This window comes from Polypterus senegalus, chromosome 14 (assembly GCF_016835505.1).
Source record: "Polypterus senegalus isolate Bchr_013 chromosome 14, ASM1683550v1, whole genome shotgun sequence".
Classification (NCBI taxonomy): Eukaryota; Metazoa; Chordata; class Cladistia; order Polypteriformes; family Polypteridae; genus Polypterus; species Polypterus senegalus.
The window spans coordinates 1,647,213-1,675,120 of record NC_053167.1 but is presented as its reverse complement, the minus strand read 5'-3'; the positions used below and the strand labels follow the sequence as shown (position 1 = coordinate 1,675,120).

At 41.1% G+C, this 27,908-nt stretch overlaps 1 protein-coding gene across 3 annotated transcripts in view; it reads right to left on the bottom strand.

The window, feature by feature from the left end:
- Positions 1-27,908, bottom strand: part of pkig (protein kinase (cAMP-dependent, catalytic) inhibitor gamma) — a 99,718-nt gene that overhangs the window by 41,568 nt on the left and 30,242 nt on the right. Inside the window, exon 1 of one of the 3 annotated variants that reach the window (XM_039734761.1) lies at positions 10,166-10,318. The exons of the other annotated variants lie outside the window; for them this stretch is intronic. The gene's annotated coding sequence lies outside the window, so the exon portion shown is untranslated. Of the gene's footprint in view, positions 1-10,165; positions 10,319-27,908 lie in introns of those variants that run through there. 3 annotated transcript variants of the gene reach the window in all.

Below are 27,908 nucleotides of genomic sequence, written 5' to 3'. Positions count from 1 at the left end.
GCTTAAGGTGCAAAAGCAGACTAAGTCCATGAGTACAGTTCTGAGAGCACACCAACCTGCTCACTGAATGGGACTCGTGTCGGGCTCCTTACTGGCTTCAATAACCCATCAATGACCACTCTCGATAATAAATAATAATAAAAAAAAAAACAAAACAAAACAGACAATTCACATTCTCTCAAACAGATCAGCTTACAGAAGCGTTTTTCTACAGGAGATAAGTTTTAACAACACATAAGATTAGGTTACCATTATAAATGAGTCTTTGCCCTTGATGATCACGTGAAATTCATGGCTTTTGAGCAAAGTGCAGTTTGATTTGCAGCTCTAACCCTAACCGTAACATGAAGGGCAAGTCCAGATGCTCCTTAGCAGAGGAGCAGATAAAACCATTTACGTCAAGAAATTAATTAACATGTCTTTCTTTGATATATTCTGGGCGGTGCCTTCAAAAGTAACTGCACAACGGCTGCATAATAAAGAAAAAATAGTTTAATAAATGGAACATTTTTTCTTTTTTCCGTGGCACTAATACACCTCAGTATTAATTCCCACTGGGCTAAATTAATCCGTGTTTTATTGCACTCACATGTTGCTAGTCTGTATTGTCCATGAGTCATTTTTATACCGCCGTCATAAGGAGTTTGTGTGTGTGGTAACAAAATCTCTCCACCAGACTGAATTTTGACAAGTTCTGTGGCTCTATATTGTATTACTAATAAACAATACAGTTGCCTTTTTATATTGTGCAGTAAACTAGCCCTGATGCCATACCCAAATTCCCAGCGTGTGTGCCGGTCTTCTGCTTGGCTGTAAACAGGTCTAGTTACCATGTGCTCCTTTCAAACAGTAGAGATATCCACTGATTTTATTTTTTTTTTGATAATTATGTTTCACCTATATGAGAAAAGAAAACTAGCCATTTGTGTTGAAGAGTGAAATGCCAGACATACCCCAGCATTGTAGGTCGTGACATAACAGAGACAGGGATCTACAAGGCCCTAATAAGAATAAGATTTGGAATAAAAGCGTGCTACACATCCAGGTAATAAGGTTAAATGGGTTACTGCTTATATGCTGGATGAAAATACCCCAGAAGGGAATACCAGAGGGGAACAAAAATACAAACTGGGCAATGGTGTCATTAACAATTATGAAGATAAAATGGTGGCAAGGAAGCCTGTTATATCTAGCATGGTTCTTTGCTGTATTTCGAACCCCTTGAGCTGGGGTTCAGGGCCATAGTAATAATAACAGGGGAGAGTTTGGGAGTCTGTACTGATACTACACATTGCCACACCCGCCGCATGACAAACCACCTCAGGATTGCAAATTATGACAAAGCTGCAGCCGTGCAATGGGTGACACCTCAGCAGCACACTAGTCTGAATGGCATGGAATGTTGTGAGGTTCTTTTACAGTGGCTGGAGTGCCAATCCTGCCGCCAACCCTCAAGTTTCCTCTGCAAGTTGAGGCACCTGCTTGCAGGGCATAATAATAATAATAATAATAACAACATATTTTATTTAAAGAGCACATTAGTTCCAAGGGGTGCTCCTGATCCTAAAATGGATCCCAGGTTTGGTTTCTAATTCTCTTCTAGTGAGAAACCCACTGAGTTTAGGCTTCTAAACTCAACAGGTTAGTGAAAGAAAGGCAATAGGATCAAAGGAAGAGGAGTAGGGAGTAAGTGAGACAGAGAGAGTGTTTGTGTTGTGCAGAGGTGAAGACTGGACCAGCCGTCCCACTCGACAGACAGTAAGCAACACTATATAGGTAGGCCCAGAGAAACATAAGGATTTGTTAGATTCTATCAGAAAAAATGGAGGACTGTGGTGCGGTGTAAGGGTTTCACGGGTTGAATCTAAATCTATTAATATTACTGTACCAATGCACAAAAATGTTGAAAAAAACAAACCTTGTTGTATGATAATATATACAGTGCCATGAGAACGTATTCAGACCCTTCACTTTTTGCACATTTTCTTATATTGCAGCCCTATTCTAAGTCAAGTCAAGTTGGGGAGCATGCACTGGTACAGTGCGTTGCTGCACCCACTACACGACGAAACAACTGAGGATCCCGGTTGGCAACCCCCCCAGGCAGACACGAGGTTTAGTCTCACCCTCTGGAAATGACTCTCTATCTGCCGCAGCCAGGCGTTACGTGGGCGACCCCTTGGCCTGGTCCAGCCACTTGGATCCCCAACAATGAGGATTTTATGAGCCCGATCACCCTCAGGGAAATGCGCCACATGCCCATAGTGCTGTAACTAACTCTCCCTCACAAGGCAGGTAATGTGCCTCATTCGGGACTCCATGAGCAACGGCTCATTCGATACAAAGTCAAACCAATGGTACCCAAGGATTTTCCCCGAGAGGCACAGTACAAAAGGAGTCCAGTCTTCGTCTCAGGTCACTGGATAGTGTCCTCGTCTCGCAACCATATAGCAAGATAGGAAGCACCAGGACTCTAAAGACTTAGACCTTCGTCCTTTTGCATAGATATCGGCAGCGCCACACACCCCTTTCCAGCAACCTCATGACCCCCATCCTCTCCCAATCCGTCTATTGACTTCATAGAAAGAGTCACCAGATACATGAATGTCACTGCCAAGTTAAGGAAACCTCTCGATAAGGTTGACACTTTCTCCACAGTCAGACAGTTCTAGAATAGTTTAAATTCATTTTTCCTTCATCGAATAACACTAATTTCCTTAGAATGATAAAACGGAAAACAGAATTCTAGAAATTACTGCAAATTTATAAAAAAAAATTTGACAGAACTTCAATTAAAATGCTCTGAGCGAATTCAATTTATCCTGCACATGAGTGTTTTCCAGAAGTAGTTTATTTAACATTAGGGGGTTAGCCCCCTGCTCACTTTGCTTGCCAACACCACCAGCCTGCACTACACACCAGCCACTTCGCATCTCTGCCGCTTGCATTGTGAAGAGGGGTGCTGAATGCACCCCAATGAGACTTGGTCGCTCCTCCGAAACCCCCTCTTAAACGGTGAGACAATGGGAAACAAATAGTTTTTTTTAAACCTCCTCTTTGCTCAATCAGCTGCTGCCATTTAATAGCCTGCACAGCAGCTGTCCTACTCTCTGTCTTTTATTTCCGGCCCTGGGCGTGGTTAAATCTGTTGGCACAAAGTCTTGTCTCATGGGACATGAGTTCTTGATATTTTAGTTAATAATCTAAAAACAGAAGAAGAATCTGAAAATCCAACAACATTACATTAAAGTTTGACAAATTCTGAAAAGAATGATACCAAATATATATATGTAGGTTTTAAAATAAGCCTAATTTAAAGCGTGACATAAAAACGTCACATAAAATCGTTGGACTTTTAGGCTTAGGATATTATTTATACTGTATAGAGTAGATTAGCTGCACCACCTGTCAAAGACAGGTTGAAATCGAAGTAATTGACGTAGATCTCAGCGTCAATGTTTGCAATGCACCATATGCTGAACCATATTTTACCACGTGTGTAGTAATAAAATGCACAACTGCAAATGTTTGTGATGCTGCATCTATTGGAAAGACAGAGAGAGAGCAACTGGACGGATACACAGACAGACACTTACCTTTTCATTAATGTAGATTATTTTAGTAAAAATAAATGTGTTTGGGACGTTGTGAGCATCCGACTTACTGAGGTGACGTGTGAATTATGTAACCGGGGATTTCGTCATGGACGTTTTTGATGTTGTCAGCATTGGCCACCATAATCAAGTTTCTAATGTAAAGATGTCTATCTCCATTCCACAAGAAAATAGGACATGAAAAATTTTCTCTGGCATCACTGCAAACTATATGGGACATAGGAAGACATATTAAGTAGCTAAGGATCATGAGGATGTGTCTGCACCCGGGGAATGAGTTCTTTTGTAATTGTGGCACGTTACTTAACCCGAATCTCCATAGATATAACATAAAAAGGCGATACCCCTCCCTAGTGATATGGTGGTAAGAAATCACATAGAAGAAATAACTTTGTTTAATGTCGGCTTACATTGCATAGCAGACGAATGAAGCCAGTCACAAAACCCGGTCTAGAAGTGGGAGCCCGAGGTGTAAAGACTGTCAGTGTCGTCTGTGCAGTGGAAGGCATTTTCAGGAACAGGTAGTGTTATCACCCATCCGTTTGTTGGCTTCAAAGGTGTGCTTGGCAGTGTTCCAAGGCTTTATACTGGTTTTCTCCACGTGTAGGCCCCCCTTAGGCAAACATGCAATTCCAAACAAGGCAACGATGATTAAACGAGGATACAATTCCATGCTGACTTAACAGATAGAAATAGCACACCGTTACGGCGTCTCACAGTCTGACTGCACGCTGTTCATTTGTTCCAATCCATTTTATGTCATACTGCTTGCCTAGCCGTTCTTGGTGGTGAACCCCTGTGCTTAATCTGGCTATGTGTCAGCTGCAGAAAAGAGCAGATTTATAGGATACTGTATATTTGCATAGAGCATAGTGACATATCAAACTTGACCAATGCTTACAGAGGACAAGATGGATTAGCAGACTACATTCTACAGTCACGGAGTCACAAACTCAGGGTAAGATGACTTTTCACGCCTATTTCCTCATCCTCATCTAGAGTTACGGGGGGGTTACCAGGAGCAGAGATTCCATTATAAGGCAATTGAAAAGGACCACCGAATAGAACCTCCCTTCTCGATCGAGAGAGGCCTGGTGCATTGACTTTGTCATTTGGCCTTAACAATGCATTGCCTTCTGCTGAAGGTCTACTTGGCGTTGAGCAACACAGCAAACTTTCAAATGGAGACCAGCCTGCTCAGACCATATAAAAGAGGCAGTGGATGGTCAACGTTACTCTATTCTGGGTTGTATTTCTATGTCTTACTTATGGATCAAATCCATTTCAAGAGCAAAGAAAGCATGTAAAAAAGTAAAAATATTAAAACCTTTTCTTGAAAGGGATTGAGAAATAATCTCTTACGTCAAACAGCAAATCTGTATACATCATTAACTGAACGTAATGCCTTCATTCTTTTTATCATATCAAAATCATAAAAGGCAACAGGTGGCAGTTACGAACAATTTAGTACAGAGGGTCAAAGTCAACAGCTGAACTGCATCAATAACAGACTACCGAGTGTCCTCTAAAGTAGCCACCTGTTTGGACAAAAGCAAGAAAGATAAAGCAGCATGGCCGGATTAAAGTCACTCTCACTCCAGTTTTAGTATGTTGCTTGCCATTTAACAGGTTCACATGTTCAAACTAAAGCAATTGCACATGGATTAAATGTGTTTGACCCCAGCCAGGCTGCATACTCAAAGAAGAAAAAGACAATCTGCTGAGATTTGAAAAGTGTTTATTTTTAAGTCTATAAATGTGCAGCATCAGGTCACCAAAGAGACAAAACACTGCAATCCACCTGGGAATCATGCTAGAGAATTCCCTGAAGGAAAACTGAGGTGACGTCCTAAGGAACCCCAGGGTTACCAGTATACTTGCGTCAGTGAAGCAGTGAGAATTCCAACACCCAATTCCACCTCCACACAGGCGTAAAAGCACCTAACGTGAGAACTTCTGCCACTTCATGATCATCCATTTCCACAATTTATGAGAAACACGGGGAAAATGAAACTGTCAACCTAACGGAAAAGCTGCCTTCAGCCACACTGCCATGTCTTAAATGACACACATTCAAACAAGCAAAAGATTTACATTAAAGAATTCACACTGTTGGGTCTCAGCTGCCAGTGTTTTCAAATTTCAGATACCTTGATAAATAGTCTGAAAATGTGTGCCTTACAGTATTTTAAAATAGAGCATAAAAAGAAATGTGCAAATATCAAGAGGCAGGTAGATTAGATTAGATTAATAGATAGATAGATAGATAGATAGATAGATAGATAGATAGATAGATAGATAGATAGATAGATAGATAATGTAAGGCACTATATGATAGACAGACAGGCAGACAGACAGAGTGGCCACTAGGGGGCACATCAGCACCCCAAACCCCAGACACAACTATAGACAGATTGACCCTGTCGATATTCCTGTTGCCCAGCAGCAAATGACACCTAATATTTTGCATGGACTATTTATAAGTCTCCACATTTGATGTGTAAGAGCACTTCATGAACTTGGACAGGACGGATAACTCATCAGTGTTACAATTTAAATGTGTGAGGAAAAGAAAGTAAGTAAAGGCCACGGGACCCGTTTCAGTTAGTTTAAAATATGGGAATGGATGGACGCTGCAGAACTAGTTTATAGCTTGAGAGAGGAGGAAATCCGGAGGAACCTAAAAGATCAAACACCCTGATCAGAGTCATTCATCATATAAGGACAAGATAGCCAATCAAATGTGTGCAAAGTCACGTGTCCCAGAATCCCATGTGTGCATTTCAACATAAATATGGCTCATCCAAGGGACCAAAGAGATGATGACAGAAGGGAAACAACAGAGAAAGCGTCGTCAGAGATCAAGAGATGTGAGGTCATCAGATATGGATGGCAGAATACGAAATTTATGAATAACACGGATTGCAAATTCAAAAGCGGCTCGGGTCATCATCCACACCTTGACATTTCTGATTTTTAGTAATCTTTTCTAAGACTAGAGTTTGGTTTCTATTTTATTTTCTACTTGCCTCACTACCAAGACAAGTCATAGAATAATTTAAAAACATTTGCCATCTCTTGCCCTACACTCCCTTTCAACAGCTGACAATTAGATGATGTGGACAGACGGACATGTTTTTCTATCTGGACCCTAGGCAGTTTCACCCAGCATAATTGACGAGCCAGCACGTTAGTGACAAGGTCACACTGACTGCCGACAGCATTGAATGTTACAACACAAAGGCTGAGAGCCATCAGTGACGCCAAACCAAAATGCAGAATGCCGTAATTACGTGGCACTGCCGTAACACAAACACTTCTGCTTGTTGACAACAAAATGACAAAACTCTGGGAATTCTCCTTCCCCTTTCTGTTTATCTGTTTTTTCTTTTAAGTGATGAGCTGCCACTTCTTTTAAATGAAGCTTGAGGAAGTGCAATTGTTTATTCGCATATTATTGCAGGCTACTTACTGAATTTCTTCACCTTGTGGCCGCGTTAATCAGCAATGTATTATTTTCTTCCTTATTGTACTCCTTGGGGAAAAAAAAAAAAAAATGACTCATTGCACACTGTGAAACACACTGTGTAAATGAAAGTGAAATGCTCTCCAATCTTCTTAGTCAGAAGTAAACTTAGCATGTTAGACCACACTGTTCTTGAAATATATTCAGTTTTCTTATTAGTTAAAAAAATCGAGAGTGGTCTCCCCTAGACTTTCTTGTATACTCAGATATGGGGATGGATATTTGAGGAGTAAACTGCCAGACAATGATTATATTTTTATGTTATGTACATTAAAGATCCATCAACAACAAATCAAATCAAATTAATAATATATTGAACAATCATTATAAAAGTAAAGTTGAATAAATCGGACTCTGCAGCTCCATGAGTAAGTGTTCAGGTAAAGTTTCACTTCTGCTTGATGGATTTGGCCCAAAAGTTTTAACACAGATCTACAATGTTGGTGTAACAACCACATGCCAAATTTCATCCATCTATCTTGAGTTATCGTGTTTACACACACACACACATAATTCCAAAAAATGGCATTTTCAGACTTAGGGAGATCTAAAACATTAAGATTCATCAAAATCTCGACGTCGAATTTTTTCACGATTACTATACTTCATATACGAGAAAGTAAAAAAAGGAAGTCAAATTGAAACTGTTTAAAAAGACGCTCGAACAGACAATCAGATTAAGGTCTCTGACATTTCTCAAAGTACCACCAGAACAGTGGATGGATGGTCCAGTCTTCAACAAATGCTGTGAATGGTCAGCACACATGATGGCAGTGAATGACGCAGTGAAATGAGGAATACGTCTCATGGTAAAGTAGAACGGCATACGGACAACAGTGCTGATGTGGTAGAGTTACAAGTGTGGAACAACCGTCTGCTGCTTAGTTCTGATGACATAAAAACTTCACAAGGAGCGATCTATAAACGTTGATTATTTTCATTGACATTTTGTGTGTTTCTTGTAAATAAAATAAGACAGGCCTCATGGAGAATTTAAACCTGTTTTTTTTTTTTTGAACCACCATAATATATAAATTTATATAATACTAGCAAAATACCCGCGCTTCGCAGCGGAGAAGTAGTGTGTTAAAGAAGTAATGAAAAAGAAAAGGAAACATTTTAATAATAACGTAACATGACTGTCAGTGTAATTGTTTTGCCACAGTTGTGAGTGATGAGTGTTGCTGTCATATATATATATATATATATATATATATATATATATATATATATATATATATATATATATACACACATATCCATACATATATGGATAAATAAATTAAGATTTTGTACAAATAATGTTTTTCATTTTTCTTCCTTCATGGATTCTGGGACCCCCAGCAACAGTTGCTCGCACCCCAAAGAGTGTTTATATATATATATATATATATATCACAGGTACATAAGTATTCACAACCTTTGCTCAATACTTTGTCGATGCACCTTTGACAGCAATTACAGCCTCGAGTCTTTTTCAATATGATGCCACAAGCTTGGCACACCTATCCTTGGCCAGTTTCGCCCATTCCTCTTTGCAGCACCTCTCAAACTCCATCAGTTTGGATGGGAAGCGTCGGTGCAGCGTTTTCCTGAAGTCAATCCTTTGATATCTTGGCTGTGTGCTTAGGGTTGTTGTCCTGCTGAAAGATGAACCATCGCCCCAGTCTGAGGTCAAGAGCGCTCTGGAGCAGGTTTTCATCCAGGATGTCTCTGTACATTACTGTAGTCATCTTTCCCTTTATCCTGACTAGTCTCCCAGTTCCTGCCGCTGAAAATCATCCCCACAGCATGATGCTGCCACCACCATGCTTCACTGTAGGGATGGTATTGGGATGGTATTGGCCTGGTGATGAGCAGTGCCTGGTTTCCTCCAAACATGAGGCCTGGCATTCACACCAAAGAGTTCAATCTTTGTCTCATCAGACCAGAGAATTTTGTTTCTCATGGTCTGAGAGTCCTTCAGGTGCTTTTTGGCAAACTCCAGGCGGGCTGCAATGTGCCTTTTAAAAAGGAGAGGCTTCCGTCTGGCCACTCTACCATACAGGCCTGATTGGTTTATTGCTGCAGAGATGGTTGTTCTTCTGGAAGGTTCTCCTCTCTCCACAGAGGACCTCTGGACCTCTGACAGAGTGACCATCGCGTTCTTGGTCACCTCCCTGACTAAGGCCCTTCTCCTCTGATCGCTCAGTTTAGATGGCCGGCCAGCTCTAGGAAGAGTCCTGGTGGTTTCGAACTTCTTCCACTTACAGATGATGGCGGCCACTGTGCTCATTGGGACCTTCAAAGCAGCAGACATTTTTCTGTAACCTTCCCCAGATTTGTGCCCCGAGACAATCCTGTGTCGGAGGTCTACAGACAATTCCTTTGACTTCATGCTTGGTTTGTGCTCTGACATGAACTGTCAACTGTGGGACCTTCTATAGACAGCTGTGTGCCTTTCCAAATCAGGTCCAATCAACTGAATTTGCCACAGGTGGACTCCAATTAAGCTGCAGAAACATCTCAAGGATGATCAGGGAAACAGGATGCAACTGAGCTCAATTCTGAGCTTCATGGCAAAGGCTGTGAATACTTATGTACACATGCTTCTTCAATTTTTTTTTTTTTTTCACGTTGTCATTATGGGGTGTTGTGTGTAGAATTCTGAGGAAAAAAATTAATTTAATCCATTTTGGAATAAGGCTGTAACATAAGAAAATGTGGAAAAAGTGATGCGCTGTGAATACTTTCTGGATGCACTGTAGCCAAAATAAAAAAATGTGTGTCTGTCTGTGTCGGGTTGGGGGAGCTGTGCGCCCCCTGCAGGCCACAATATACATAATCAAAACTGAGATGCTTCATCACTCTACAAAAAGTAATTTGTTCATTTTCCAAATTTGTCCTTTCCCAAACAGGTTTTTGTCACCGTAAAGTATAAGGCAGAAACCAACTCTGGAAAGGATGATGAAAGTGATCCAGGGGGCATACACACTCATACACTGTGGGCAACATAATAGAACTTAAAATTCTCAAACCTATTTACTTCAGTATTAGGGTGGGCTGTGGTGTTTATCCCAGCAGTGCTAGTTGAAAGGCAGGAAACAGCCCTGGAAAGGACACCAGTTCATGTCACACACACTGTTACTGAGCCAGTCTGGAACTGTCAGCTCACCTAAAGTGAAGGCCCTCAAGGATGTGGGAGGACAAGAGGAGTCTGAAACGAGGAAACACATTTTTACACAAACGTCATAGGAATATGAAAAAAAAGCAGTTCAAACCTGATAGAAGTTTAAAAATTGATTAAAAGAAAACTTCAAGTCGTTATCCTCTTTTAATTCCATTACTTTACAGCACTATTTCCCAAGTTCAGTACTGGCGCCCCCCTGTGGCTGCAGACTTTAGTCCCAACCACTTTTCTAAGTGAGGATCATTTTTTCCTTTAATTCATCTCATAGTTGAATTAGCTTACCTTCTTTCCTTCTGTTATTTTGCATTCAGTAAATAATGTAATAAACAGTGTGAAGATTTACATTAATAAGAAGTTTAATAAGTTTATTTTTGCCATATTTCTCTATGCTTAATTAGAAAGAAAGCTGGATTCCACGTAAAAAGGTTTCCTCAGGGTGCAATGGTTAGATTTTCTGAAAGTAGATAACATAGTTAAAACTTTGGACTTCAAACCCTGAGGTTGTGGGTTCAAGTCACGCTACTGACACTGTGGGACCCTGACCAAGTCACCTGACCTGACTGAGCTCCTATTGGAAAATCAAAAGAAATGAAACCCATTGGATCATATGTGGTAAGTCGCCTTGGATAAAGACATCAGCCAAATGAGGATTTTTTTAACAATATTTTAGGAAAAAAAAAAAAAAAACAACTATATGTTTTGCCCACTGTGAGCAAACGCCTGGACAATGTGATGTGTGGATTGTGTAACACAAGTAACATGGGATTTTTTCTCATGGAAGTTTGTATATTGTTTGCGGTGCTCCATGCCTGATTGGACTGTTTCTATAACTACTGATGTCCTGGGACTTTCATGCACAACAGTCTCTAAAGTTGAGTGTGGGGCATCCAGTTGAGGGCCAGCTCGGCAGATGGGAACACCTCGTTGATTAGAAGACCCCTGTGTGCATGGGGATTACTTGTGTTCTGTTTTGTGTGTCGTATTTACCCCATTTTCTTTTGACAGCCATTGCATGTCCAACTTATCTGAAAGGGGGTCAACTCTCTGAATTGTTCTGCTTCCATTTTTTTCCCTACAAGATTGTTTTCTGGAAGTTTTTTTCCTTGTCTCCCTTGTGTGTTAAGGCTGGATGGCTGTCAAAAAATAGGGCCCATTGAGGCATTCCTTGTGTGATTTTAGGCAATACATTGTTGTTGAAAGAGGTCAGAGGAGAATGACCAGACTGGTTTCAGAAGACAGAAATGTGATGGTAACTCAAATATGCACTTGAGGCAGATGGGCTACAACAGCAGAAGACCATGCCAGGTTGAACTCCTGTCAGACAACAACAACAGAAAGCTGAGGATGTAGTCGGCACTGGCTCACAAAACGTAGCCTGGTCTGATGAATCTCGATTTCCGCAGAGGCGTACAGATAGATGGGCCAGAATTTGACACCAGCAGCATGAATCGATGCAGTCAACCTGCCTTATGTCACGTCACACACGTGCGCATGGGAAACAGCTGAAGGGCCTAAACACTAGTAATTCTACGCCAGGCCAGGGGGTGGCGGAATGTACTGACTAGGTGACAAGGATGATGTCACTTCCGGGCACGAGGAAGCCACTCCCAGTTTCTGCACTAATGACGTCATTTCCCTTCCAGGCCTTTAAAACTGCCATCTTACCTTGACCTAAGCACATTGTGCTACTAAAAACTAAGTTTACAGCAGAGAAAATATTATACGGGTGGCTGCCCCAAATCTTTATGATGTCTCCGACTCATTCTTGACAACAGTCCAAGCTGTTGGTGGTGATACAGTGGTGTGGGGAATACTTGTACGGCACATTTTAGACATGTTACTACCAATCAACCATTGCTTGAATGTCATGGCCTATTTGGGTATTGTTGCTGATTATGTGCAACCCTTCATGGCCACAATTTACCCATCGTCACAAAGCAAAATCACCTCAAACTGATTTAATGAATGTGACAATGACTTTAGTGTTCCACAGTGGCCTTCTCAGTCATTGGATTTGTATCCAGTAGAACAACTTTGGGATGTGGCAGAATAGGACAATCTCACCATGAATGTGTAGCCGACTGTTGTGGTGAGAAATTTTTATATATAAGTTGATGACAGAGCAATGTAATATTAGTGTTATATCATTGATAAGAACAGCAATGGTTTGATGCCCCCACCCCCTTTAAGACTGAGTCTTTGTAAATTTTATGACAGGGGTCAAGAGAAATGCCCAAGACCAGTTTGGCAAGTGATTCTCTAAAGCACTCTCTCAATCAACCCCCACACAAAAGCCAGACTACCTTGCTGGCAAGAATCAGCTCAACAAATGGTACTGGGGTCAGGTGTGAAACCATTGGGTCGCACCAGAATTCTGAAGTTACCTGTTTGGTTTTAAATCAGAAGCCATTAAGTACCACAATGCCCTATTGGCTGTAGGGTATGGACAGAGAATCTATAAATGTGCTTGCTTTACCCCTCCCTCTCTCTCTTACACCACCGCAATGAAGAAGCATCTCTGTCACACCACTGCCATGAGGAGAACAACTCGGCAGCCATATTGAGACAGGCATGCGGCCTGTTCTGAAGAAAGCTAACCAAAAATGATGCCTGAACTAGAAACATTTTAAGTCCATGAGCCCCCTGAAACTACACATCAGCATTTATCAGGTTGTATGGTTGCCAATATTCACTTGTACTTTGCTTGTTGTTATTATTTATGAATATTACTAATAATACATTGTTTAAATTGTAACTTAACTCCTGCTTGTCTTTTACTACACCTAATTGCCTGAGGTTATACATGTAGAAGGGAAGGTGGGAAGAAGTTATATGATACAATATCTTATAAACAGAGGTAAGTCTGTGAGATGCGATATCTATATCTTATATATATATATATATATAGTGGTAGATATGAACCCCTGTCCATGACACCAGGTAAAAGTCCAATTGTTGACTTTATTTTGTTGCCACAGTGCACAAAGCTCACTCTTCACCACAATACTCATTAAATACACATAATAATTCAATAAACAAACCTCCAGCTCCCAGCGCGTTGCCACCCTTCCACCCAGCTCAGCTCGCCATCTGGGACTCCCACAGTCCTTTTATAATCCCTGACCCGGAAGTGTTCTCAATCCCCAGTCCATGTGATCCTCAATCACTTCCGGGTCAGGTAAAAGTTCTTTTCTTCACCCCGGAAGCCCGTCGCTCTTCCTATGACGAGCTTCCGGGTCATAGGGCACAAATGAGTCCTCGGTCCTCCCTGCAGCACCCGCTTGCGGCCCTGAGGTATCCAGCAGGGCTGAGAATAAAAACTACGTCGTCCATGATTCCCTGCTGGTCTTCGGGGCACCTCCATACTGCAATGAGGGATCCATCTGGAGGCCTGGGGGTATTGGCCGGGATGATAAGCCGGCCAAATATCTATCTATCTATATATATATATAATCCAACGTCTGTCTGTCTGCTTTTCACCAGAGAATTACTTAATGGATTTAGATCAGGTTTTTTTTCTATAATTTGCTTGAATATTCTGGTTGATTTTGCAACTTCTCTTATTGTGCTAAGTATAATAGTTCGCTTGCGGTACTGAGTTATTTGCACGAATCCGAGACAGAGGCTGGGGGCTGAGAGGGGAGGAGAGGGGCGGGGCCCTCCTCACTCACACTCCAGCCTCTGTTTAAGTTGGTCCACCTATCGCCACGTGTTGGAGCGTACCTTGCCTCCACTTAGCTATGGATACCTGCTTGTTTAACAGACACTATCATCTACAGATTGTTAAGGAGTAACGGTTGATGTTTTTAAGAGAAAGAGAGATCACAGCTACAAACTACACGGGGATGGGGGTGTGGGTGGCGGACACACACCAGCTTCGGTGTGTTCTTTACCTCCACTTAGAATTTGCTTGAACATTCTGGTTGATTTTGCAAATTCTGTCATTGCACTAAAAATCATAGTTCGCTTGTAGGAGCGATATATTTTTGTTAATCCGAGACAGAGGCTGAGGGGTTGGGGAAGTGTGACATCAGAAGTGGGGAGTCAGTCTACCTCTGTGTTTTGGAGAGTAACTTGCCTCCACTTAGCTAGCAATAACTTTTTATTTATTGAAGTTTGTACTGTTTCACTACTATGTGGGCGGAGCTGGCAGGGAACAGCTAGTTAATAATATGAAAGAGGAAAATAGAGTAATATAGAATACAGGCGCAAAGGATCGGCACTGGTATCTGGAAGGTTCCCGGTTCAAATGTCATTACTGCCAGAATGGACCCTTCTCCGTTTGGCACTTAAATAAGGCCCTTAACATGAATGTTGCTCCAGGGGTGCTGACCCTGTGCTCTGACCCCCAAAGGTCATGCAAAAAGACTATTTCCCCTTGGGGATTAATACAATTTTAGACCCATTTCTAACCTACCCTTCTTAAGTAAAATTCTAGAGAAGGCAGCCATTATGCAGTTAAATGACCACCTAAATAAACATGCTATTCTTGATACTTTTCAGTCAGGCTTCAGAACAAATCACAGTACAGAAACTGCACTTGTTAAAGTAGTAAATGACTTGCGGGTAAATGCAGACAGAGGCCATTTATCTGTTCTCATCCTCTTAGATCTGAGTGCTGCATTTGACACCATTGATCACAATATTCTTAGAAATCGCCTTAGTCAATGGGTGGGCCTCTCTGGCAGTGTCTTAAATTGGTTTGAATCCTACCTGGCAGGGAGAAAATTCTTTGTGAGTTGTGGTAATCAAATCTCAAAGACACATGATATCCGATATGGTGTTCCACAAGGCTCTATCCTGGGTCCGCTGTTATTCTCAATCTACATGCTTCCGTTAGGTCAGATTATCTCAGGTTACAACGTGAGCTACCACAGCTATGCTGATGACACACAGCTGTACTTATCTATAGCACCTGATGACTCCGACTCTTTCGATTCACTAACACAATGTCTTACTGGTATTTCTGAATGGATGAATAGTAATTTTCTCAAACTAAATAAAGAGAAAACTGAAATTTTAGTAATTGGCAATAATGGATTCAGCGAGGTTATCAGAAATAAACTTGATGCACTAGGATTAAAAGTTAAGACGGAAGTAAAAATTTAGGGGTAACCATTGACTGTAATCTGAATTTTAAATCGCATATTCATCAGACCACTAGGACAGCATTTTTTCACTTAAGAAACATAGCTAAAGTTAGACCTCTTATATCATTGAAAGATGCTGAGAAATTAATTCACGCTTTTGTTTTCAGTAGACTAGATTACTGTAATGCACTCCTCTCAGGACTACCCAAAAAAGACATAAATCATTTGCAACGAGTGCAGAATGCAGCTGCTAGAATCCTAACTGGGAAAAGAAAATCCGAACACATTTCTCCAGTTTTGATGTCACTACACTGGTTACCTGTGTCATTCAGGATTGACTTTAAAATACTGCTTATGGTTTATAAAGCCTTAAATAATCTGCTCCATCTTATATATCGGAATGTCTGACACCTTATATTCCAAATCGTAACCTTAGATCTTCAAATGAGTGTCTCCTTATAATTCCAAAAGCTAAACTTAAAAGAAGTGGTGAGGCGGCCTTCTGCTGTTATGCACCCAAAATCTGGAATAGCCTGCCAATAGGAATTCGCCAGGCAAATACAGTAGAGCACTTTAAAACACTGCTGAAAACACATTACTTTAACATGGCCTTTTTATAACTTCACTTTAACTTAATACTGATACTCTGTATGTTCAATTCTTCATAATAACTATTCACAGTGGCTCCAAAATCCATACTGACCCCTACTCTCTCTTCTGTTTCTTTTTCCGGTTTCTTTGTGGTGGCGGCCTGCGCCACCACCACCTACTCAAAGCATCATGATGCACCAACATTGATGGACTGAAAGCCAGAAGTCTACGTGACCATCATCATCAGGTCCTTCCATGAAAACCCTAAATACAAAGAGGACTGTTTGACTTATGTTAGGTAGATTGCCCAGAGGGGACTGGGTGGTCTCTTGGTCTGGAACCCCTACAGATTTTATTTTTTTCTCCAGCCTTTGGAGTTTTTTTGTTTTTCTGTCCACCCTGGCCATCGGACCTTACTCTTATTCTATGTTAATTAATGTTGACTTATGTTTATCTTTTATTGTGTCTTCTATTTCTCTATTCATTTTGTAAAGCACTTTGAGCTACATTTTTTTGTATGAATATGTGCTATATAAATAAATGTTGATTGATTGATTGAGTGTACCAAGTACCCAATAAAAAAAATACCAGGTAGAACTGAGCCTGTTCTGAGAGCAAAAGGAGGCCTAAAGTGGTGCTGGTAGAGTTTGCCTAAGAATATTGTCAGTGAATGTGTCTGCTTAGATTTTTGATTTTCTGTTTCTTCTGTGACGGACCCGGCTGGGACGCCAGCTGGGTGGAAGGATCGAGGGAAAGAGTATGCTTGGGGTATTATCTCCCCCGGGCCGCTAGAGGGCAACACCCTAGGTTGCTGCAGCTTCGTGGATTCCCACAGGGCATGCTGTTAGTTGGAGTTTGGAGTGGCACTGTTGGGTTCCGTGGGTGCCGCCAGGGGGTGTTGCAGCTACTGCTAAGCCCTTAGAGACCCGGAAGAGGTGCCTTATAAAAGAAGCCAGAATCAGGAGGAGGTGAGGTGAACACAGACAGAGAGAGAGAGAAGAAGAAAGAGAAGATGATGCTTATTTGAGATATTTGGTGCTTGTATTGTGCAGGGTAGTGGACAGCAAAGGAAAAAGTGCTTCCCCACTTAAAATAAATGGGTACTGTGTGGCAGGACTGGGCTCTGTGCCTGTTGTGTCCAGGTTTGGTAAGCTGTACGCCTGGTGGTCCATACCTCACAAATCTCTTAGATGTGCAAGTGAGATTGCCTGGCGACTATAAATTGACCACTTATTGCTGAATGGATGGATGCCCTCTCCAATGCACTTGTGCCCAGTCCATGGTTGTCTCCTGCCTTGCTCCCATAGTGCTGCCTAGACAGGCTCCACTCCCATGTGTCTCTGTAATTTGCTTACGTTAAGAAGGATAGATGGATATGTGAATGAAATGTTAAGAAACTCTGGATAAGATATCGAGTCACCTGGCCTTTCAGATAGTGGAGTGAATGTCTTCCTCTCACCTGTAAACTTTTAGTACTGTATTGCCCTTCTTCTTGGATTTCTTACTTCTTGAGAGTGTATGTTACTTATTCGGTTGTGGTAAAAAACTTCAATTCCAGAACCTGCACAATCATTTTATTTTACCTTGACGTGGCATAACTAATTGTGGCCTAATCCTATAGTACTCTACAAATCCAGGCTAGTCATTTTCCAAACAATTACCTTCGTAACCAAGTGAGAGTTAAGGTGACCAAAATAATAAACTCTTCATCTCTCCATGCTGCTCTTGGTTGGTTCTGCCCGAGTTTTGGCAATCCCTCCTTCAAAGTCTCCATGTGGGCTCACCTCTTTGTGTTATCATTCCATCTTGTTTAAGTAAATAGATGACCTACTTGTGTGCTGCGGTTTCTTATCAAACAATCTTGGCATCACTCCACCCAACATTGCTGAAAACGGACAGCTTGCCAAGTGAGTGACTAAATGCCTGCAGCAGTTTTACCACAGATGACGTCAGTCTTACAAACATGAAGCGAGAAGCGTCTGCCCCTGCATTCTCCTCGGCTAGCTAGGTAGCATTTCTTCACATAAACAGCCCAGAGTTTGTTTCAGACTTTTGTTTTACTGCCTTCCCAATACTTGGAATTATTTTTCAGACCTCTAGCCAGTTTAAGGCTCTTATGGTTCACAACATGAAGTCAAGCAGTAGGAGATCCACAAGCACACTTTTCTACACAGAAACCACGTCACACCCAACTCTTTCTCCACAAGAAGGAAACATTTTCCTCATCCTAGTTACGCGTGAATTTTCATAATCCTGGAGTCATATTTCATACCTACTTAACTAGTCAGACACACTTTTTCACTTACAAGCAGAAGGAAAAGAAGATAAAAAAAAGGCAATAATTGCAGTATTTCTCATAAACTAATTTGTAGTTCACGGTTTACAAAGACAGACGTTGAGGAAGTGATGTAGAGCGTCAAAGACAGGCAGGGAGTAAACTTTATGGGCGTCCTGATTTTGTTGACGTCCATAAACAGCTGGATGTGAAACCCCTGTCACACTACACGACTCTTCCAGTGATTTTTCAGTCATGGCTTTCATTTACATTATTTTAGGGAGACAGGGGGCAATCACAGTGCACTCCTGTGACTACAAGTCATCTGGTTTGACAAGCATTTTGTTTAAAGTTGTAGGGTCAGGTTTGTGTGTCTGTGAGAACGGACCACCAATAAGCACACACTCGGAAGTGCAATGCATACACCATGAAAAATGAATGATGAAAGTGGACGTTCGGGACCACGAAAACAGAAAGGAGTCTCGTCTGTCTGATGTACCACGAAAGATTTAAAAAAAAAAAGAATAAAAGGGAAGGGACTGCAGGTAAACTCACAATACCTGGAAAGCCTTTGTACAGGCATCATGGCTGTGACTACATTGGGAGTATGAAACTGTGCAGAAAAGTCATCACGGAGTCAGGCAGTCAGACATCTTCAAAGCAACTGCGGTTGTTAAGTTTGACATCTCAGACGACAAGAAGTCACGTAATGTGCTACCACCTTAAATCAACTGAAAAAACAGTAATCCAGATAAATGACAGAAAACCTTGTTGACAGAGAGAGATAACTATTAGACAGACAGACAGAAAGTAAGGCACTATTAGACAGACAGACGGAAAGTAAGGCACTATTATACAGACAGACAGACAATGAGGCACTATTATACAGACAGACAAAGGCACTATTAGACAGACAGACAGACAATGAGGCACTATTAGACAAAGACACTATTAGACAGAAGACAGACAGACAGATAGACAGACAGACAATGCGGCACTATTAGACAGACAGACAAAGGCACTATTAGACAGAAGACAGACAGACAATAAGGTACTATTAGACAGACTGACAGACAGAAAGTAAAGCACTATTAGACAGACAGACAGACAATAAGGCACTATTAAACAGACAGATAGATAGATCTTTATTTGTCCCTAATGGTTGTATAAGTAAATAGATTTTAGAAAACTGAAATTTGATGATCTTTTACTAATAAACACCATTTCATGACAAAGGCTTGAGTAAATTACATTTAAGCTCTGACATCAAGTATATCTTTTACAAAGGGCAGGCTAACAACTGGATCAAAGTCGTGTCTGAAGGAAAGCCAATGTCAATAAATGAGTAGTCAGTAAGTTCCCAGGCGATTGAGTATGAAATAACCACCAAAGACGTTTGTGAAAAAAGCCAAAGTTGTTAATCCAGTTCAAAACAAAAGTGCAGAAAGCTCATCTGAAAATGATGTGTGAAGAAAAGCCAGAGTGAATATCCTGGGACAAAACACAACTCTCTGGGTTTCCTAGTCATGAAGTACTACAGTATTATTACCAGGTGGAAATGCCAGGGTTGATATCCCAGGAAACCCAATCTAGTAAGTTTTCCATTTCAAAAAGTAATAAATGTCCAGTTTACATTTTTATGTGAAGAAATATCGGTGTCTGTAAAATGGGAAAAAGCAATTTAGTAAATTCTGTTCAAGAAGTGACAAAATGCAACAAGAGTGTGAAAAAACTCAGAGTTAATACATAAAGAAACCCGGTCAGATAATTTCCAAGTTCAAGAAGTACCCAAGTCAAAATTAAGTGTGATGAAAAGCCGGTGTCAGTGCTTCAGGAAACTCAAAACCGACATCATCCCTAGAAACAGCAAATCTTCAGGTGCAAGTCAAGCGTGAAGAAGTTGGCAGTTTTCCAGGTAAAGAATTAGAGCAAATATCAGGAAGTATGTGCTCACCATAAACTGATCAAGTAAGTTAAGCCAAATGAGAGAGAGTTATGCAAGACAGACTGATGTCAATAGAAGAGAAAGGCATATAAGAATAAAGTGATGACAAATAAGATTGTGAAACCACCTTGAGTGTTTTCACAAATAAGTGAAGATGTTACTTTGCTTTAGAAAAACTATTTGAAAATTGTCTGGGAACCGAAAGCTGCTCCGAGTTTAGATTTCACAGGTTGCTGTTAACCAGTGACCCGAGTGGGACACTAACATCATACTGGAAAAGAAAAGAAAAGAAACGAGAATGCTTCCATTTTCTAAGATACTGTACTTGTGTAAATGGCAAATGAGCAAAACAATATTCTTAACTTTTCAAATGGTGGTACAGAATGAGCAGGTTAGCATCACTCGGTGGTATAAAATTACAAATACACTGAACAAAAATCAGAGGAATACAGAGAGAAATGTGCTGAGCATTTAAAAACTTATGAAATAACTCATATATGAGCAAATGATCAAATGTCATTAAACTCTCTAATTAGCTCAGAATACTCAAAAAGTGACTTATTGTTCACTCTTAAAAATATTACTGCCATTCTGTATGTCGCCAGAAACCACAGGCTGCTAAGTAGTTTCTAGCTGCATTATAACAAAATCGTTAAGAATATTGGAATTACCCAAAAATGGCCTATAATACCGAAAAGCACAACATCATCAGTAATTGTTTCATTTATCCTTTCAAGCCTGTATGAGAAAATGGTGGTGCCCGACTCAATCACATGCTCACTGTTCAGTCTCAGAAAATGGGTGACAAGTAGATGTCATATTTAGCCCTCTCAGTGACTGAATTCCTTGTAATGGTGTGGCGTCCAATTCCAGTTTTCACTTCCATTTCTCAGATTGTACATCCCTTTCTCTAAGGAAGTTATCAGTTTTTAATTACATTCACATATATGAGAAAATCACCTACTGCGATAGCCATGCCTGTCTGTCTGTCTGTCCACGTGAAGCAACTTAGCTCCCAATGGACCAATTTTGTTGAAAGTTGGTATACATATTCTTCACAGGAATTTGACAAGTGAATTCAATTTTTGTTGAGTTATCTCAAACAGAGTGCGCCATACACTTTTTTTTTTTTTTTAATTTCAAAACCTCCCATTAAAAAGCACTGGGGAATGTATGAAATTGTCTGCCTTAAAATGGAGAAACATTCTGCGTAGTTTGAGCTACAAATGAGTGTATTGTTTCAACTTCGACTTGTAGATTTTTCATTTATTTTTTTTCCTATTACTCATTTGATAGACATCCCTGATGGCAAAATCAAGCTACCTCACTGTGGGAATGTGGGGCGGGGTGACGTCAGATGTAGGTGGGACTGAATGGCAGAGTATTAGCATATAAGGAAGGTATGACGTTAGATGTGTATGATGTCACACACGTGCGCTTAAAAGGGCAGTCAGAGGGCTCAAGTCGGGGTACTGACATGCCGGACGGAGGGTTGGCGGTAACTACTAATGCCTCTTCTTCTCTTCCCACAGACCTTCAGAAGGGAAAACCACCTTGACTGAACCACTTTTGCTTCTGTTCCTGACCTCACTTCTGGAACCAACTGATCATTTCATCCCACTTCTTGTCCTGCAAGCATGCCCTTCCTGTCCTCCGGCTATAAAAACAGTCAACAGCCACAAGTCAACCACTCAATACATGTTTATTTGTATGACCTTAGTCCAAAGAGACTACGCTTTGCTTGTTTCAGACTACAATATATGGGGTGGATCCCCAACTCTTTTTTGGGGTGATTGTGTCTTCCAATAATGTATTGATTCAATTTGCTAATAACAACATTCTTTATTTATTCAATACTAGCTCTCCCCCGTGGTTCCGCCCATGTAGTAGTGAAACAGGACAAACTTTAAAAATCAATACAAAAAAAATGTAATTCTGGCTAAGAGGATGGTAGGTACGCCGCAACATCAAATGTTGGCACTGCATTTGATCGTGTTCAACTCTGACGGCAGAGCGTCCCCCACGTGGAGAGAAAAGCACGTGGCTGTGATATCTCTGGCAATCATCACAGCTACACTCTAAAAACACATGTAGCTGTGATCTCTCTCTCTCTCAAAAACGTCAACCATTACTCCTTAACAATCTAGCTAAGTGGAAGCAAGGTACGCTCCAACACGTGGTGACAGATAGACCAACTTAAACAGAGGCTGGAGTGTGAGTGAGGAGGGCCCCGCTCCCTCTCCTCTCAGCCCGCAGAGTCTCTCTCGGATTCGTGCAAATAAATTGGTACCGCAAGTGAACTATGATGAGAGAAGTCGCTAAAACAACCAGAATGTTCAAGCAAATTATAGAAAAAAAAAGATCTAAATCCAGCGTTGGGTTTTATTAATATAGCTCACTTTTCTACGCTGTAAGCAGTAGTAGTTCTCCTGCACTTTTAAACACAGGGTTTTCTACTAAGCACAACAATGTGCTCTCTCACTCAGTCCATGTACCACTACCGCACCCTCTTAATCAAATTCAGGATGTTGAGGACAGGAGCCAGAGGGTTTGGCAGAAGGCAGGAATCAATGAGGGATGGAGCTCTGGAAGAACTGCAAAGCACTTCATTCACACACGCGCATTCCCTTATTTAAGAATTATACCTTAATTAATGTACACATCTTTGGGATGGGTAGTGTCAGGTTTCTACTCATGGGTGTTCATTGCATGGAGTCTGAATGTTCCCCTCCCACAACCAACTGTCCCAGTGGATTTTTCCAATTATAGGAGTTTCCTTCCACAGCCCCCAAAATATGCAGGTTAGATGGAATGGTAATGCTAAATTGGCCCAGCAATGGACTAACAAACAACCTGTCATGCAAATGTTCTTCCCTTGTGAATGAGGTTCGATGGCATATGCTCCACTTTCCCCTTTCTGGATGAGCAGGTTACAAGAGTAGATGGATGGATGCATCTTTGGAATGCAAATGGAAAATTAATCTAAAAAAAAAAAAACATAACACACACACCATGCTGACAGTGGACAGGCCAGAATTCAAACCTAGGAATCCAGAGCTATGAGGCACCAAATTAAGGACAAATTAAACTTCTGTCAGAACTGTATGGAAAGATTTGGCTTAGAATAACCATTCTAACTTAACCTGTGTCTACTGGAAGTACCCTCAGGAAGTATTCAGACCCTTTCACTCTCCACACATGTTTCATTACAGTCTTATTCCAAAATAATTTAAATTCAACATTCTCCTTATGAAACATTCCATTATCCAGAATGACAAAGTGGAAAAAGGATTTTAGAAAGAATTTTTGAAATTACCTAAAAATAGAAAACTAGAATATCACATTGACACAAACATTCAGAACCTTTACACAGTACTTTGTTGAAGCACCTTTTCCAGCCTGGAGTCTTCATGGGTTTGATGCAGATAGCTTCACACAACAGAATTTGGGGATTTTCTGCCATTTTTCTCTGCAGATCATCTCAAGCTATGGCAGGTTGGATAGAGCCTGATGGTGGAAAGCTATTTTCTGGTCTCTCCAGAGATGTTCGATTTAAAATCAAGTCCAGACTCTGGCTGGGTAACTCAAGGACATTCCCAGAGTCATCCCTAAGACTCTTCTGTGTTGTCTTTGCTTTGTGGTTAGGTCATTGACCAGTTTGATCCAGTCAGAAATCCACAGTACTGTACAGTAGGTTTTCATTTAGCATATTTCTGCTCAGCTTTCCCTCAAACATGTTTAGTTTCCCAGGCCGCACAGCTGGAAACAACCCCACAGTATGATGCTCCACTACCATATTATGATAATATTGGAATGGTATTGTGCAGGTAACGAATAGTGCCTGGTTTTGCTCAGATGTATCACTTGAATAAAGGCCACACGGTTTAGCCTTGGTTTCATCAGACCAGAGAATCTTGTTTCTTATAGTCTTAGACTCGTTTACAGAGAAACATTCACCTGTCATCTGGCCACTCTGCTATAAAACCCGCATTAATGTAGTGTTGCAGAAGGGGTTGTTTTTCTGGAAATTTCTCCCGTCTCCACATGGGTTCTCTGGAACTCAGTCACAGTGACCACCATATTCTTGTTCACCTCTCTTTAAAGGCCTTTCTCTAGGAAGAGTGTTGATTGTTCCCAATTTCTTCCATTTAGGAATTATGGAGACCACTGTGATTTTCATAACCCTCAAAGCTGCAGAAATGCATTTGTGCAGGTCTCTAGATCTGTCAGGTCAGGTCAGGTTGGGGAGCATGCACAGGTAGAGCGCCTTGCCGTGCCCATCACATGATGAAAAAGCTCGGGATCCTGCTTAGCAACCCCCCCAGGCAGATACAAGATCCAGTCCCACCTTCCAGAAATAACCCTCTATCTGCCACAGCCACGTATTAAGTGGGTGTCCCCTTGGCCTGGTCCAGCCACTCTAGTCCTCAACAATGAGCATCCTGCGAGCCAGACCACCCTCGGGGAATCGGGCCACATGGCCATTGTGCCATAACTGACACTCCCTCACAATGCAGGTAATGTGTCTCATTCAGGACTCCGTAAGCAACAAAAAATTAAACTAGCGGTACCCTAAGATTCTCCAAAGAGACACAGTACAAAAAGAGTCCAGTCTTGGCCTCAGGTGTACGACGAGATCTCAACAGTTATCAACAGAATGGGATTTAACTGAGCCAGATTTCAAGATCTCAGGGCTTTTTTTTTTTTGTATTTTTTTTCAAAAATCTGCAAAAATTCATAAGAACCTGTTTTCACTTTGTCATTCTGGGGGATTAAGTGTTGCTTCACAAGTGAAAAATGAATTACAGCACAAGGCTGCAACCAAAAAATACGTGATAAAAGGTTAATGAGTCTGAATTTTTTTCTGAAGGCACTGGATTATACCAGTAAAACATCTGTTAAAGCCCATTGTGGCACTCCTTGTACAAAAATAAATTGTATTGTATTGTATCTATACAGCCTGATTGTTTCCATCCATTTAATTAACCCACTAATCCAATTATGGTGTTTCAAGAAGCTGGCAATGACCCCAGGATGTCAGCATGCAATCACACACGTATCCACACTGGGCCTATGTAGACTCACTGAAAAACCTAATCTGCCTGTCTTTGGAATATGGAAGGACAACTGGAACTCCTAGATGAAAATTCACAGAAATAAATGGGAACATGTTGTAATGGACGGCATGTTTGGACTGGCATCCCTGCTGGGATTGGTCTCACTCCTATAATTGGCCTGGAAGCCAATATAATGGAGAAATCAATAGAGATTCTGTATCACGGCTGTATGCTCCCGCCACCCACTAGATGGCAGCATCCATGTGCTATGGCAGCATTTCTCTTCCTTTAAGTATTTGCGATCCAAGTTTTCATAACAGTTTTAATTGTGCCTCCCTAACGTTTTTTTGAAAGGAGCCCACCAATACCAATTTGTTCTTTTTTAATTAATGATATATCATAGATGCATATTTTATTATAGCTACTTAACTTTTATTGACATTTATCTAACTCTATATTTATTTTTCTAGTATCAGAATGTAGTTTAAGTTAATTTGTTTTGGTTTCAATAGATGCGTTTTTCATATTTTCGATTCTTGTTTTCTTTTTTTCACACCTTCGCGCCCCCCTAGGGGGGCCCCCCACAGTTTGAGGACCACTGGGCTCTGGTATCCATTCAGACACCTACTGGGGTATGCTGGGAATTGTAGTGCAGAGAAGCAGCCCTGTTGAGGTCCATAGGTGCCAAAGGGCGTTGCACCTTCTACTCTGTGGGACTTCCATATGAGCCAGAAGTGCTCCCAGTGAGCAATGTCCTGGCACCAGAAGTACTCTCGGGTCTTCACTAAAATGAACCACACTGTCTTATCAAAGCGAGTCGGAGCCGGGAGAAGAGACAAGCAACACTTGTCTGGGAGGAGCAGAGTAGAAAAGAAAGAAGAAGAGAGAATTCTGTTGCTGTGCGCAGGCATTCTGTTGAATAAAAGCAATTTGAACCTGGGATTGTGTCAATGCAGTGGGGTTTGGGGCTCCCCCTGCTGACCCCATAGAGACAGTGAGCCTGCTGGCATCCAAACACAGTTTCAGAGCTATGAGGCAGTGCTGTCTCAGCGTGAAACAAACACATTATGCATCAGACATTCTTTGGCTTAATATTTACAAAAAAAAAAAAAAAAAATGAAATGACATAATGAACTGAGAATTAGAAACATGGGTGGGTAGGGGGGGTAAAGTCCACTGTAAACATCAAAAATTGTAAACAAGGGCTTGAAAAGCAGATTGCCTTCCATGTCACTTGGCTGTCTAACTGATCCCACATCTGCTGTGAGTCCAACCAGTTAGCCTAAAGAAAAAAAAAAAAGGAAAAGGAGCTGAAGGGAGAGTTAAACGAGAAACTCCCTTCACCAAAACATGAGTGTGGGCTTTGCCTGACAACAAACTCCTCCGACAAAGCACCTCGCCTGCCCATGCATAACCATTTTATGAAGTGATGCGATTAATAATTAAGCAGCTGGATAAACTCTATGTTTACAGTTGAACTTTGGGTCAAGGCACTTGGTAACGGCCGAGTTTTGTGATGGTCATCTTGTAAGCATCTGAGACCACTACGGCTGAGGAATCCTTTTAATAAATTATTTATTTCAGTGTTATTTTTGTAGAGCTATTTATCTTTTGGAAGATTCATGCGGTTGACCGAATACTAATGTGTGTGTTGGGAAGGCACTTGTCCTGTGCTCAGTGATGCAAGTTCAGGTTATGGCCCCCACAGTTCTGTAATGGAATACTACTTGGCTGGGAGAAATCGCCTTTACCAAGCTTTCAAATGATTTTTGTCACCAAGTTCTTACCATGTGCTACCAAAAATTACCAAAAAAGAAAAGAGAATGTACCATTCAGCCCAACAAAGCTCGATAATCCATTCCCACTTAATTCTTCCAAATTAACATCAAGTCGAGTTTTGAATGAATACTTTATCAGACCCAATTCAGGTCTCAGAGGGTCCCAGCAGCACTGGACGCAAATGAGGATACAAATTTGGGCACAAGTCTATGAAGGAAAATTCACACATGCACTCCAATATACTTGAGTCACCCGTTAACCTAACCTACATATCCAAGGAAGTATGGAGGCAAAGGAAAACCCTCAGGGACATGGCGACCCCAAGCAAACAACAACTGGGACACTGGATCTCGGACGCAACAACATTAATCCCATCACTGTTATACCACCGTTTATTATATTAATACTACTCTACATGTTGCAGAGGGACTAACCTTTGGGGAAGGGTGTCAAATTTAAGTATGTGCTTTTGAATCTTGGATTTTTTTTACATGATAAAAATGTATCAAGGATTTCATTGACAATAGAAATGTATTTTAGCTATACTCGCCCGAGTGTGCACAATGTTCTCAAAGCAGCAAAACCGTCAGCTCTAACTTGAATACTAAAGTACACCACACAATCTTAAGGTTGGCTGTCATACGTACTTCACTCCAGTCCTCTTTATCATGACACCAGAGTACTGCGATAAACACAACCACTACTTGAGGATGTTTCAGATTACTCTGATCTTGGTGCTGCGGGCAAAACAGACCAGACCAGATGATGGATAATCATTATATGACAGACAAACGAAAGTCACTATAAGACAGACAGACAGATATCTAAGGCACTTTAAAAGGAGAGACAGATAGGGAGATAG